The following is a 7,804-nucleotide window of genomic DNA, read 5'->3' as shown; positions in this document are numbered from 1 at the left end:
TCGGAGCACTAGATCCCCTGCTTTGAATGCCTTATTCTTGACTCGGGCGTTGTAATATCGGGCAACTTTCTGTCTGTAGGCTGCCATTCGAACCTGAGCGATCTCCCGCCTTTCTTCCAGTAGGTCGAGGTTGGCTCTGAGACTTTGCGCGTTGTGGGGTTCGTCGAATGCTACGACTCGTGCCGACGGGAGTTTAAGCTCGATCGGGATGACGGCTTCCGTACCAAAGGCTAAAGCAAAGGGAGTCTCTCCTGTAGGCAACCTCTGGGTGGTCCGATAAGCCCATAGCACATGATAAAGTTCGTCCGCCCAAGTTCTTTTTGCTTTTTCGAGCCTGATCTTAATCCCCTGCAAAAGGGTTCTGTTTGTTACCTCGGCTTCGCCGTTTGCCTGAGGGTGGGCCACTGATGTGAAGTTGTGGGAGATGTTTAGATCTTCACAGAATTCAGCAAATCTGGCTCCCGCGAATTGCCGTCCATTATCAGTGATGAGGGTTCTAGGCAAACCGAACCTGCTCACGATCGATTTCCAGACGAAATCCTGCACTTTCGCTTCTGTGATTTTGGCTAGTGGCTCGGCCTCGACCCATTTGGTGAAGTAGTCGATTGCTACAAGGAGAAATTCCTTTGACCAGACGCCATGGGAAAGGGCCAAGAATATCCATCCCCCATTGCGCAAAAGGCCATGGGGCACTCAAGGGTGTAAGCTCGGTAGCAGGTTGTCTCTGGACGTTGGCGTATCTCTGGCATCGATCACACTTTTTGACATATTCGATTGAATCATGGTGCATTGTTGGCCAGTAATACCCTTGGCAGAGTAGCTTGTGGGATAGAGACCTGGCACCCAAATGGCTTCCGCAAGCTCCCTCGTGTACCTCCCATAAAGCGTAGTTAGCTTCTGAGGGTTGGAGGTATCTCAAGAGAGGCAAGGAGTACGATCTTTTGTACAATTTGCCCTCATAAAGGATGTACCGGGAGGCTTGATTTCGGAGTTTCCGGGCTTCTTTCGCATCCTGGGGAGAATCCCATCTCTAAGATAGGTTATTAACGGGTCGACCCAACTGGGCTCATGGTCGATCTCCATTACGAGTCGCGGTTCTTCCATACTCAGATGTTTTAAAATTTCAAAGAGGATGCCTTTTGGCAATTCGGCCGGAGCCAATGTCGCCAGTTTGCAGAGAAGATCGGCTCTGGTGTTCTCCGACCTTGGAATTTGCCTGATGTCGAAATTGCCAAAGGCAGGGGAGAACTCCTTCACCTTCTCGAGATACTTGGCCATACTGTCCTCCCGCGCTTCAAAGCTCCCGCTGACTTGCCCCACCACAAGTTGGGAATCGCTGTGCACCCGGAGTTGACCTATTCCAAGCTCCTTAGCGATCCTCAATCCTGCGATCAGAGCTTCGTATTCCGCTCCATTGTTTGTTGCGAAGAATTCGAAATGCAGAGCGTACTCCGCGACGACTCCCTCCGGGCTGGTCAAGATCAGGCCTGCACCCGCGCCTGCCATGTTGGAAGATCCGTCCACTTGGAGGATCCAAAAGCCATCGGAGGAACTGGCTTCTTCGTCGGGGGAGTTTGGTTGAGTCTTCAGGTCGTCAATTTTGCTTTGCTCTGGTTCGGCCTCCTCGGGTATGGTGCATTCTACTATGAAATCCGCCAATATTGAGCTTTTATGGCCGGTCTAGGTTTGTAGTTGATGTCGAATTCTGTGAGCTCGATTGCCCATTTCGTCATTCTCCCGAAGATATCAGCTCGGTGCAAAACCGCCTTGATCGGTTGGTCGGTGAGTAACGTCACCGTGTGCCCTTGAAAGTAAGGCCGGAGTCTCCGAGCTGCAATCAACAAGGCGTAGGTCAGTTTTTCTAATTTAGTATACCTGGTCTCGGCGTCTCTCAACACGCGACTGATGTAGTAGACTGGTCGCTGGACTTTCATTTCCTCTTAACCAGGACAGCTGCAAGGGCTGTGGGAGAGACTGCCAGGTACAAAAATAATTCCTCCTTGGGCTCGGGCTTCGCCAGCAGTGGGGCGAGCTAAGGTAGCTTTTTAATTCTTCGAATGCCTGTTGGCATTCAGAGGTCCAACAGAAGTTCTTCGGCTGCTTGAGGGTTTGAAAGAAGGGCAGACATCGTTCGGCCGACCTCGCGACAAAGCGATTAAGAGCCGCAACTCTTCCCGTGAGGCATTGAACCTCCTTGATCGACCTTGGGGCAGTCATATTTTGGATGGCGCGAATTTTCTCCGGATTGGCCTCGATCCCGCGCCCCGATACCATGAAGCCCAGGAACTTTCCTGAGGTTACCCCAAAGGCGCATTTGGTCGGGTTCAGCTTCATTCTATACTTTCGAAGAGCGCCAAAGGTTTCCTCGAGGTCGGTGACATGATTTCGGAAGACCTGCTTTTCACGAGCATATCGTCCACATAAACCTCCATGTTTCGGCCGATCTGCTCCTTGAAGATTTGTTCACCAGTCGTTGATAGGTGGCGCCCGCGTTCTTGAGGCCGAACGCATAACCCTGTAGCAGTAAAGCCGCGATTAGTGATAAAAGCAGTCTTCTCTTCGTCTTCCGATGCCATTCTAATCTGGTTATAGCCGGAGAATGCGTCCATAAAAGTGAGAAGCTCATGGCCCGAGGTAGCTCCACCAGTTGGTCATCCTGGGGAGGGGGTAACTGTCCTTTGGGCAAGCCTTATTCAGCTTTTTGAAGTCGATACACATCCTCCACTTGCCGTTTGCTTTCTTGACCAAGACAACATTGGAGATCCACTCAGGATAATTGACCTCCTTGATGAATCCGGCCTTGAGAAGTTTATCCACTTCCTCGGCTATTGCCTTCTGCCTCTCCGGGGCATGACTCCGGATTTTTTCTTTTGTTGGCCGATGTTTAGGGTCGACCGCCAAATGATGTTCCATGACTTCTGTGTCAATCCCCGGCATATCCGTCGGGACCCATGCGAAAACGTCCGCATTCCTTCGGAGGAAATCCACGAGATGCGTCCGCACTTCCTCCTCCAGGTTGGAGCCGATTAACACCACATGCTCCGCATTCCCATCATTCAAAGGAATTGGTATTAGGTCCTCGATCGGACCGCCCCTCTCTTCAGTGAGGTCATCGCGCGCATCCAACCCGATCGACTGGACAGAGGTCCGCTTGATCGCTTCTTTGCAGGGCAATATTGTAGCAGTGCCTGGCCAGCGCTTGGTCTCCCCAGACTTCTCCGATCCCCTTGTCGGTGGGGAACTTCAATTTCAAATGGTAGGTTGAAACAACGGCTCTGAGGGCATTGAGGCGGGTCGGCCAAGAATTGCATTGTAGGCGGATGGCGCCTTCACCACCAGGAAATTCACCAGGGCTCTGGACTGCTTTGGATGCTGACCCGCGGTCACAGTTAGAGCTATCATTCCTTCCGTCGGAACGGCGTCACCAGTAAACCCTATCAAGGGGAGCAAATCGGCCTTAGATGACCGCCAAGAGTGGCCATTCTCGAAAAGGCACTGTAGAATAAGATGTCGGCCGAACTTCCGTTGTCGACGAGAATGCGACGGACGTCATAATTTGCTATGTTCAAGAAACTACGACCGCATCGTTATGAGGAATTGGACTCCCTGGGCGTCTTCTTCAGTGAAGGCAATGGGTTCTTCAACTTTTTGCCGCTTGAGGGGTGCAGCTGATGTGCTGATTGCCTCCTGCTGGGATTCCCCCGAGACGACATTGACGAAATCCGAAGACTGGTCACCGGCCACCCTTTGTCGGCGACCAGAGCCGGAGGTAGTTGTGCAGAAACCTCGCGAGAGGGCATCGGAGGGGAAAAGAGGATTGGATGCCGGAAAAGATGGCCGGAAGCGGGTCCGTTGAGCGCTCCTTCAAGAACAAGGGTGCTGCGAAGACACAGCCCCTTCCTCTAGCGCCAATCCTGTTGGTGCAAAAATCCGCTTGCCGGAGAAGCTGGAGTCGGGAAGCCGCGGTCGCCGCCGGGACCTGCAAGGGAAGTCTAAACCGGAGGTGGGGTTGCTCCGGCAAGACCCTCCGACGCTCAAGTCAGTTTTCTGCCTCAACAAGAATGGAGTGCTCGAACGGAGAATTTAGCAGAGTTTTGAGATAAGAAAAATGAGCTTAAAGAATAACGTATCTGGATCCCCTTTTATAGGCGGAGGAGGCAAAGGATTGATGGCGACGTTTGTAACCGCCTGGTAGTGGGCCGCCCATGGTCAGGGGAATTGATTGCGAAAGATAGTGGGGTAGACCTGTGGCTATCGCATAGCCTGCCACGTAGGGCCTGTTGCAGATAGTGGGCGGCGTCCGTTGCCGCTAGTTTCAGCAGTAGTGGGATCGTGCAGCACCTACCGCAGGGAGCGGAGCAGAATCGTGCCGTTGACACAGCCTGTCAGAGAGTATGGGTCCGCCGCAGGGGGATGGAGCCATGCGAAATCCGCTACAGGAAGTGGAACAGGATCATGGCTGTTATTGTTATCTGCCAAGGGCGCGGATCTGTGTTGATCAAGGCTCGGCAGTGGTCGGAGTTCGGCCTTTGCAGGAGTCCGGAGAGTCCCCCTTTCGGTGAGGTCGTGGGTGGAGTCCGGCTCCAGTACTGATACTGAGGTTGGAGACTGAGGTCGGAGCTTGGCTCCCGTAGGAGTCCGGGTGGAACCCTCTCGGAGCCGAAGTTGCAGCGAACCTGGCTCCCGTAGGAGCCGCCCTGCTGCTCGATGACGGAAGCCCGGTCCCCGTAGGAGTCCGGGCGGAGCCGTTCTGCTGTCGATGGAGAGCCCGGCTCCCGTAGGAGTCCGGGCGGAGCTGCTCTGCTGTCGATGGTGGAGCCCAGCTCCCGTAGGAGTCTGGACGGAGCCGTTCTGCTGTCGATGGGGAGCCCGCTCCCGTAGGAGTCCGGGCGGACCGTTCTGCTGTCGATGGCGGAGCCCGGCTCCCGAGGAGCCGGCGGAGCCTTCTGCTGTCGAAGGGAGCCCGGCCCCCGTAGGAGCCGCGAGCCGTTCTGCTGTCGATGGCGGAGCCCGGCTCCCGTAGGAGTCCGGGCGGAGCCGTTCTGCTGTCGATGGAGGAGCCCGGCTCCCGTAGGAGTCCGGGCGGAGCCGTTCTGCTGTCGATGGCGGAGCCGGCTCCCGTAGGAGTCCGGGCGGAGCCATTCTGCTTGATGGCGGAGCGCCGGTCCCGTAGGAGTCCGGGCGGAGCCGTTCTGCTGTCGATGGCGGAGCCCGGCTCCCGTAGGAGTCCGGGCGGAGCTGTTCTGCTGTCGATGGTGGAGCCCGGCTCCCGTAGGAGTCCGGGCGGAGCCGTTCTGCTGTCGATGGTGGAGCCCGGCTCCCGTAGGAGTCCGGGCGGAGCGTTCTGCTGAGGATTTCGGCTGCGGGTATTTTATACCCAACACTATTATTTTGGGAGAGATTCTGCATCCCAGTGAAAAGAAGGGATCAATGTAATTTTAGGAGGAACCTACTCGGGAAGTCTAAATAAATTAGAAGCCAAGATCTTGTCAATTGAAATGAGAATTCTACATCAATTAGTGACAAAGCTTTTCTTCTCGAGAAGTGGTAGATATGACCTCCTTTCTGGTCGAGACATATGTATAATATTTCATGTGATCACCCAAACCCCCTTAAACCTCCCTGCTTTAATGATTGAGGCCATGAGAGAAACACTGAATAGATCCAAGGCACATCTGCCTTTTGGTATGGCCCTCACACTAGTATTCAGGAGGTTTGGAGTCAGTTTTGAGGGGGAGGCATCAGCTAGGCTCTCTCACTCAGATACCATCAACCAACACACTCTGCACCGCATGGGATTCACTAGGATTGATGGTGGTTGGATCAAGGGTACAGAAGAGAGAGCTGAAAGAGAGCTGAGGACAGAGTTAAGGACAGAGCTGAGGAAGAAGTCCCTCATCACCTCTCCATGACTTCAGGGCAGCATCTCCAGACATCCAGTTTGTTTCAGATCCAGAGAGCTGCCCTTCAGAGTCCACTAGGAGGCACACACCAGTTCAGCAGCCAGACAGCAGAGCACCTCCCTCAGAGTTCAGATTGGCTGATGATCAGATTGAGCAGATTTCTCAGCGTGTGGCTTTCTTGCTTTCTCGTCAATGGAGCACTTCTGCGTTTACACCAGGATCCACAGTATTAGATGCATCTGATCAGATCTTGATCCCCCATATCTCCACTGTATTTCAGATGATCTCAGATCAGTCAGTTCGATTCAGCAGCTCGAGGATTATATTTTGAGACTGACTGGGAGAGTACTTGACTTGCAGGGGCAAGTATTAGCTCTGGCCCATCCACAGCCACAGGAGTGCACTATTGAGGTCACAGACCTAACTGCGGAGGCTGGCAGACTCAGAGGTGTATTGGAGGGTGGATTTGATTTCTTGAGGAGAGAGATCATAGGCTCTAGTGAGCATGCTTCTACACAGTTCACTGCACTGCTTCAGTCTGTTTCGAGAGCTCTGAACGTTTTTGATTCCATCAGGCTTCTCTTTGCAGTCCAGTCTATGGCCTCTCAGCCTTCAGGATCATCTCGCCCACCTACTCGTGCCAGCACCTCCACTCGTGGCAGAGGCAGACTGGGTAAAGGACGAGTCCTTGATCGTGATCCATCATCTCCACCCATCTCTGATACATCTGATTCTGATCCATCTAGTCATGAGCTCTACTAGATCCTTGTAGCTAGCCTTGTCTGTTGTTCTTTCTAGGATCTATCTTTTGGGCCATGTAATGATATTAACTGGTTGACTTTTTATATTATGGAATATGTATTGGAATAGCTATTGTTGGTGCAAAATCCGCTTGCGTCGGAGAAGCTGGAGTCGGGGAAGCCGCGGTCGCCGCCGGACCTGCAAGGGAAGTCTAAACCGGAGGTGGGGTTGCTCCGGCAAGACCTCCGACGCTCAAGTCAGTTCTCTGCCTCAACAAGAATGGAGTGCTCGAACGGAAAATTTAGCAGAGTTTTAAGATAAAGAAAATGAGCTTAAAGAATAACGTATCTGGATCCCCTTTTATAGGCAGAGGAGGCAAAGGATTGATGGCGATGTTTGTAACCGCCTGGTAGTGGGCCGCCCATGGTCAGGGGAATTGATTGCGAAAGATAGTGGGGTAGACCTGTGGCTATCGCCATAGCCGCCACGTAGGGCCTGTTGCAGATAGTGGCGACGTCCGTTGCCGTAGTTGTCAGCGAGTAGTGGGATCGTGCAGCACCTACCGCAGGGAGCGAGCAGAATCGTGGCAGTTGACACAGCCTGTCAGAGAGTAGTGGGTCCACCGCAGGGGAGGTGGAGCCGTGCGGAATCCGCTAACAGGAAGTGGAACAGGATCATAGCTGTTATTGTCATCTGCCAAGGGGCGCGATCTGTTTGTTGATCAAGGCTCGGCAGTGGTCGGAGTTCGGCCTTTGCAGGAGTTCCGGGAGGAGTCCCCCTTTCGGTTGAGGTCGTGGGTGGAGTCCGGCTCCAGTAGCTGATACTGAGGTCGGAGCTTGGCTCCCGTAGGATCTGGGTGGAACCCTCTCGAGCCGAAGTTGCAGGCGGAACCTGCTCCCGTAGGAGCCGCCCTGCTGCTGATGATGAAGCCCTGTTCCCGTAGGAGTCCGGGCGGAGCTGTTCTGCTGTCGATGGGGAGCCCGTCCCGTAGGAGTCCGGGCGGAGCTGTTCTGCTGTCGATGGTGGAGCCCGGCTCCCGTAGGAGTCCGGGCGAGCTGTTCTGCTGTCGATGGTGGAGTCCGGCTCCCGTAGGAGTTCCGGGCGAGCCGTTCTGCTGTCGATGGCGGAGCTCGGCTCCCGTAGAAGTCGGGCGGAGCTGT

Source organism: Elaeis guineensis, chromosome 1, assembly GCF_000442705.2.
Source record: "Elaeis guineensis isolate ETL-2024a chromosome 1, EG11, whole genome shotgun sequence".
In the NCBI taxonomy this organism is placed as follows: domain Eukaryota; kingdom Viridiplantae; phylum Streptophyta; class Magnoliopsida; order Arecales; family Arecaceae; genus Elaeis; species Elaeis guineensis.
Note: the sequence above shows the minus strand (reverse complement) of the source record.